Source organism: Miscanthus floridulus, chromosome 19 (genome assembly GCF_019320115.1).
Source record: "Miscanthus floridulus cultivar M001 chromosome 19, ASM1932011v1, whole genome shotgun sequence".
NCBI classification, from domain to species: Eukaryota; Viridiplantae; Streptophyta; class Magnoliopsida; order Poales; family Poaceae; genus Miscanthus; species Miscanthus floridulus.
The window spans coordinates 49559200-49567491 of NC_089598.1; positions in this window are offsets into that span (position 1 = coordinate 49559200).

Sequence of the window (8292 nt, forward strand, 5' to 3'; positions counted from 1 at the left end):
CACCTTGGATTGGAGTGCCGCCGTCGAGCGCCCTTGGCTGCATCGAGGTGGATCGAGGCCGGGGCTGTGCGCTCTCCATGATTCCACCACTCCAGCTCCTTCTTCGCCATCTCTGAATCGACAACGAAGGAGTTGCCGCCTTAGGGACGCCCGCCGACCGGATCCGCTGCTCCGAGGACTAGATCCGCCAAGCCCCAGGAAGAACGGAGCTCCGCCGTAGTCGCATGGGGTGGGATGGGGCGGATTGGAATCAAGAGGGAGAGACCGGAGAGAGAGTGGAGCGCGACGGAAGAGGAAAAAGCTAGAGGCGGCTTGCGGGAGATGAAAGAAGAGGCAGCGGCTGCTGTGTTTAGGACTTGGGAAAGGACCTAGGGTTTGTCACGGTGGGTGGGGCCCATTTTCTTTAGCGACAGATAGATTGATGGTACACTTGGCTTTAGCGACAGATGGTTCAACGCTAAATATGAATACCTATAGCGCCAAACACTAAATTGCTAAATGAGGATTTAGCATTAGATGGTCTCTAAGTTATCTTTAGCGTCAGATCATCCATCGCCAAATATAATTTTTAGCGTCAGATGTCTGATGGTGAAGCGGTGTTTGTATAGTGGGGAGGGGCGTCCTTGCGGTTGTGCAGGAGGCTGATGTGACGCTTGAAGCCCTTCATGACATGAATCGGGAGGTGAGGCGGCTGAGAGAGTATGTCTCGGCCGCGAATGGGGAGACCGTTGAAGCCAAGGCCGCGGCGATGGTGGCCCTGGCGGAGCTTGCTAGTGAGTTGAACTTCGTCTTCTTCAAGATCCATTCGACCTGCACCTTGATACTGATGGTTCTGAGTTCTCGTTCCCTTCCCAGGCATCCAAGGGCAATTGGTTGGCGCTCAAGCTGAGGTGACGGGGTTGCGCCAGGCCAGCGAAGACCTGGTCGGGTAGCTGGCGGAGGCGGCCCGTGGGCGGATTGAGTCGGCAGCCTAGTCGCGTTCCTCTGCCGCCCTAGCACAGTCCAGTGGTGAGCACGATATTCGGCGCTCCAAGACGCGGCGGTTGCCGCCGTCGCGATGGTATTGCCGGCAGGGATGAGCCTTCATGATCGACTATGCTGCCTCCCGACGCAGATCAGGGAGGTGGTGGCTCAAGTTCATTCGAACAATTTAAAAAAAATGAATTTGAAAAATATAAGAACTTCAAACATATATATTATATTTTAAATAATTTTGGATTCATATTCAGAAAAACTCCAATATATAAAAATAAAAATGTAGATAAATATTTTAATACGAATAAATATTTATGAATATATAAATTTAATGTTTAAAAATTTTCATAAATATCTTAAAAACTAAAGTACATGATTAAGTCTATTTTCGGCCTCTCAACTTTTGTTTTTGTTTAAATTTAGCACCCTAACTATCTAGGCCGTTTGAGTGGTTTTGCGAGGGCTCTGCAGTAAAAATTAAATGTTTTGATAGTTGAGGTGCCAAAGTTAGACGGTTTTATAGTTGAGGTTTAAAATTAGACAAATACAAGAGTTGGGACTTAATTAATTCTAAAATTTATTTTTTGCTTCTGCAATCATTCCCTGCATATGATTTCCTATCTTATTGTCAAACTATCCTACACAACTTCATCCGGAAAATTTACGATTTCACTGTATTGCACCTATTTTTAGAGCCAAGTCACGTTACCAGCTTTGTTGAATTTTTCAACCATGATTGGTGTCTTTGACTATCCCTAGAAATGTCTCCCTTTTTAGGCTGATCCATGACACTAATCGCCCCTAAAAATAAAAAGAGCTAGAAGCATGCCCCGCGCGTTCCTGCGGGACTTTCTTACAAATAAATCATTGCATGCATGAGTTAGATCTACATGTTCTTGCATTGATTCAAAATTGGGCATGTTGACAAAAAAATAAAAGAAATAGATCAAACTATAAGATGATGTAGAGAGTGACGTGGATGGCTTGCATTAATAGGTTGAAAGGTAGTGGGCTGACTGTAGGTATTAGTGGGAGATGACATGGATAGTTGGTAAGAAATGAAGCAGATACCTTGCATATTAAGATAGAACTTCTAGTGAGGTTTGAAAATATAAGATATATAGATATAGATATAGATTGGCATATCAATAAAAAATTAAAAGAATTAGATCAAACTACAAGATGTTGTAGAGGTGACGTGGATGGCTTGTATTAATAGGTTGAAAGTTAGTGGGCTGACTTAGCATTAGTGGGAGATGGTGTGGATAGTTGGTGTGGATAGCTTGTATTTTAAGATAGAACTTCTAGCGGGGTTTGAAAAAATATATATAAGATATAAGATGTATAGATTATATATATGTTTGATAACAGTAGAAATCGTCTTTAGAAGTCATTTTATAGAGGGTGATTTGTCTCTAAAATCATTTTTAGGGTGGTTCGTGATCCAACCACTGTTAGAAAACAAGGGGCACCTCTATGGGGCAGTAACATTATTGATATCCAGTGGATCTCACTGCGCATACCCAGATATAGACGTACAAGTAATCATTTAACACTTGTCACTCACACTGTACGCTGCCCCGCGTCGGAAATCATAGAGATCGTCGCGGGGACGTTAGCTAGCTTCCAAAGTCTGCATGAGCGGCCAAGCGCATTGTCTTGGTTCCCTTTGCTGCTCGCAGGACGCAAAGACGTCAGGAAAAAGGCTCACAACATGCCGTATATGTTGCCTCGTCCCCGGCGGAGCCCTTGGTGGTGTGGCGCCAACAGAAAACGTACCTTTTCGTGCGGCGGGTTCTTGCTGCGTGTCTTGCGGCAGTCATGGTCGCCTTTTTGGCTGTCACTCTCTCGTCGTCTCCTGTAGGGACTCACGCTCTGCGTGGTGTGTCTGACGTGTCACCTTTGGTAGCACGTCTGTGGCCGTTATTTTATACATATTAAATTTTTTTTTAGATAACGTTTATATCCGGCTTCATCTACCGAGGTAGAATCAGGCCAATTATTACAAAGTTCACAGCACACCACTTTCAAGGTTGAGAAGATCACATCCAGACTTTAGGAAACAAAACATGAAGAGAAGTCCTGACTAAGAAAGACTATAATACCTAGTAGATAACCATCCACTGGAACTAAAGAAATGCAGGGCTGAAGTTTCCAAACGCTGCCCAACAAGGGTCAGCTGGTCCCGTAGATCATCACACCGCTGCAGTCTTGCCCACTGCCGTAGCCAATGGGTTCCCCTGAAGAGCACCTAAAAAAAGTTTTTGGTCTGCATTTGTTAAAAACCACTTCATTTCTAGTTAACCAAATTGTCCAACATAAAGCCGCTGCTGCCGTTAATAACAATGAGTTATAAATAACACCACTCATCTTAGACCAAGTAACAAATAAATCGTCTATGTTGAGAGGAGGTGCTATTCCAAATAATAAGTGTACAGCGCACCACAGAAATTTGGCATAAGCACATTCGAAAAAAAGGTGGTGAATAGTCTCTGTAGAGTGACAAAAGCAACAACTTTTGTCACCATTCCAGTTACGTCTTGTAAGGTTATCTTTGGTTAGGATTACACCTCTTTTTAGGTACCACAAGAATATCTTTATTCTTGTAGGAATCTTGATCTGCCATAAATCTTGTGACACTCTGACACCATTGTTAATTAACTTGGCATACATAGATTTAACAGAGAAGGTACCTGATGAATGTAAAGCCCAAACAAATGTGTCTCTTTCCCCCAGTAAGTTCACATCTTGTATAGAAGCAACAATTCTAAGCCAGTCCCTTAGATTCCTACTCACTAAATTGCGGCGAAAGGAAATGTTAGTGGGACTGAAGCAAGTACTCTTGCTACTGAATCTTGTTTTCTTCTCTTTATATTGAACAACGCAGGAAATCTATCTTTTAGTGGCTGGTCACCCAACCAAGCATCAATCCAAAAACAAGTTTGTGATCCGTCTTTCACTCTGAATGAACCCAAACCCATGAAAGTATCTTTAACATTCATCAAGCCTTTCCAGAAATGAGAGTCATTTGGCTTTTTAGTACAACTCCCTAGAGTCTTATCTTTTATGTATTTATTCCTCAATAATTCTTGCCACATGCCATCCTCATTTAGCAATTTGAAAAGCCATTTACTTAACAGACATCTGTTTTGTAAGTCCAAATTTTGAATACCTAAGCCACCTTGGATTTTTGGTTGGCACAAAATTTCCCATTTAGCCAGCCTATATTTGCGCTTGTGTTGGTTATTTTGCCAGTAGAATCTTGATCTTAAACAGTCAATCTTTTCCAAAACTCCTTTTGGGAGTTGGAAAAATGACATCATAAATATCGGTAAGCTAGAGAGCACCGAGTTTATTAAAACCAAGCGACCTCCTACCGAAAGCAACTTGCCTTTCCAACCACTAAGCTTCTTCTCAATTCTGTTTTCGATTGTCTGCCAATCTTTATTACTCAACTTCCTAGAGTGTATAGGTAAACCAAGGTAACGGAAAGGAAACTTACCCACCCCACATCTAAACAGCTGCGAGTAAAACACCTTATTATCCTTTGCCTTACCAAAGCAAAAGATCTCACTCTTGTGAAAGTTAATTTTAAGCCCTGAGAGTTGCTCAAAAGTACTTAAAATTAACTTCATGTTTCTCGCTCTTTCAACATCATGGCTCATAAATATTACTGTGTCGTCTGCATATTGGAGGATGGACAAGCCATCTTGGACAAGGTGAGGTAAGACCCCTTCTACCTGACCTGCTTTCTTTGCTCTAGCAATCAGTATAGCCAGCATATCTACCACTATATTAAATAGTATTGGAGACATTGAGTCACCTTGCCTTAAACCTTTTTTCGTTTGGAAGTATGAACCAAGTTGATCGTTCACCTTAATACTTACATTTCTTCCTTGTGTGAACTGTTTCACCCAAGAGCACCATTTTTGTGAGAAACCTTTCATCCTTAAAGTTTGTTGTAGAAAGCTCCATTTTACTTTATCATATGCCTTTTCAAAGTCTATCTTGAAAATTATCCCATCTTGTTTTTTCGAGTGAAGTTCATGTATTGTCTTGTGAATTATTACTGCGCCTTCCATAATGTTTCTACCTGGAAGGAATATTGTTTGTGTTGGTCTAATAATCTTCTGGGCAACAGTAGATAATCTATTAGTTGCAACTTTGGTAAAGATTTTAAAAGAAACATTCAACAAACATATTGGTCTGTATTGTTGAATCACTTTCGCATCTTTCTTTTTTGGTAGCAAAATTATCGTTCCAAAGTTGAGACTATTCAAAGGCAAGGTTCCCTCATGGAATTCCATAAACATAGCCATCAGATCATCTTTTAATAAGTCCCAGAAGACCTGATAAAACTCTGGTGGAAAACCGTCTGGGCCTGGTGCCTTATTATGTTCCATTTGGAACACTGCTGTCCTTACTTCTGATTCCGAGAAGGCATCTGTCAAATACTCATTTTCCAGTTCGGAGACTTGTGGAATGCCATGAACATAGTGTTCATCTAACTCAATAAAAGAATTCTCCGGAGGACCAAAAAGACTCTTGTAATAATTGGTAATATGCTGCTTCAACTAAGCATCACCATCTATTACAGTGTGACCGTCCTCCAACTGGAAAATACGAGATTTCCGATGTCTTCCGTTAGCCAACAAATGGTAATATTTTGTGTTAGCATCACCCTCCAGTATGTGCTTAACCTTTGCCCTTTGGTACCATTTGAGTTCCTCTTCTCGAAGTATTTCAACAAGCCTTTCATTTAACACGTGTTTTTAGTTTAGTTCCGACTCATCAAGCAAAGAGTTCTCTGCCTTTTTATCTAGCTCATCGAGTTTGTTTAACAAGGTCTTCTTTTCTTTCTTGTAGGCACCACTCACATTTTTTGCCCATCCTCTGAGGTATTGGCAGAGCTTTCTGATTTTTGCTTGCCACCTCTCTAGGGGGCTGCCCTTGACGAGCACACTATGCCACACATCTCTTACCATGTCACAAAATCCATCCCTGAGCAACCAACCCAATTCGAACTTAAACTGTGGCTGGTAAGCTGGAGATGGGCTATTTGTGCTATAAAACAGTGGAGTGTGATCAGAAATCTCTCTGCTTATTCGTTTAAAGGCTCTTTTGGTAGAGTTCTCGTTCCTTATTCCTAAGCTTCACTTCTTGATCGTCAGAAAGAGTGATTCTCTATTTCCATTTTAAGCCCTAACATCCAGCGATCTTCGAAGCACTAAAGCCTGCACCCACAGCTAACCTGAAACAGTGTAGCAAGTTCTTAAACAGAGAGGGGACCAGGTATATTCAGCCTACTACTCTTGTTTCTGAGGCAACATGTCATATATTTTTGTGATTTCTTGTGTACTAGCATGTGCAATTGTAGACGAGTTGAAGATCCTATCTGCTACCCATCTTATGTGCAGTTGATGGCTCAGTTTTAGTATTCCTTAACATGCTCTCATCTCTAAGAAGAACAAGGGCTACCCAGGGGCGGATGTAGCGGTGGGGCGGTGTGGGGAGGGTGGGGCGCTCAAGCCCCCCTACCGCCGCTGATCCGATGGAGTATCCCTAGAGCTCTTTTAAGAATTTTTGTCATGCCTGCTTTGAGGAGGAGGAGGCTGGAGGTTGAAGATGGCGATAAACTCGTAGCTTCAGCCCCACCTAGATTTCCATCCTATATCCGCCACTGGGGATAGCTATTGATCAGTTAAAATGAAACGTAAACGTTATAAGAATTTTCCAGAGAGATACCAGAATTGTAAAAGTATGTATTTTTGCAATTGTTTCCTTTAGCTCAAATGTTAAAAAACATTAGGGACTTCTGCTCAAAATGTGTTTGCTATTCTCAAAAACTAAGTTTCTGTTATTCTTGAAGGTTGTGAGCTAGATGGATTCTCCAAAGATCTAGTGTGTTGATACCTATGTAAGACACCTATCCAGATTCCGCAACCTATGATAATTACCCTTGATGGAAAGTAAAATGTCTTTTCACTTCTTTTGGCATTTAGCTACTCCTTGAGATATGTTGGCCAAGCTATCTGTCCAACACTTCTGATGAATTTCATCCGTCTTGTTGATACATGATTTTTTTTGTTTCCAATTCGTTAAATTGTGCCAATATCTTAAAAAATTGTTAAATTATGCTAACTGAATTGCGTGGTTCACTTAATGGTTTAAACTGTACCTGTATATGAAAAAGCTTTCCTTACCATCAGTTAATAGCGACTATGCAAAAGGTGACTGAGAATTTATTCGTCCGTATCCGAACTAACATGTTAATTAACCTGGCAATGTCATAACAACTGTACAAGTTTTATAGTATTGCCTTATCTGCAGTTTTAGAACCAAAGTGAAGGTATATATTCATCGAAATTTCTCATATTTGTTATTTTCTTTTTGTTGGTGCTTGCTAACAAGATGGAGTCGTCTTCGGAGGTCAAGGTCGTCGCCACTGCTATTCCAGTAAGAACTGTCTATCAAAAGTTTTGTATCCCCAGGCTTTCTTAGCTGCACTCCAATCCAACAGGAGGATTAACATAGAAAATCAGTTCACGTATGGGGTTTATTGCGGTTTACTCCAGTTGGATGGAGATAGATTTGAGTATAGTTAATTTTCTACCTAAATCCCTCCCAACCTATGTAGATTGGGTGGATTGGAATACATCCGAGCAAGCCCTTTGTGAAAAGAGAATTTTATTTCTCTTCTCTCGATGGTTTTCTGCCGGTCGTGAAATGTGTCAATACATTTCTTTTATTCCTTCGTGATGTCCCTATTTCCTAAGAAATTGGTTTGACTCTAATAAGCTATTTGTTGTTAATTGTTAATGTACTTATGCCAACATGGTCAAAGCTACTTTCTTCCATTTCTTTTTTTTTTAGAAAATTCTGTTCCCTTTATTGGATGAAGGTTGTATGCTCACGCTGTAGACATTTCTTTCTTTCTTTTATTTTTTATTGCTTCTTAAAGAAAAATATAAGATATATTTTGCTGCCACGTGCTATTTCTATGAAGATATATAATATAGGGATGAAAATGGGTATTAGAAAATCCAAACTATATATCTGGATACATTTATCGAGGAAAACTTGAATATGACATATCCGTGATGTATCCATATCATATTATAATATAGATATATCCTTATCATATTATAATGGGGCAATTGTCTACCGGACACTAAAAGTGGAGATCGTTGGCTTGCGGACACCCAAAATTGAGGCATTTGCTGGAAGACACTCTCGTTACTGATAATTATGCTGCTGGACACCGCGCTTCATATTTTATTCATTTCCACCTACTGAGGAGAGAGGAAGCTGGGGAAA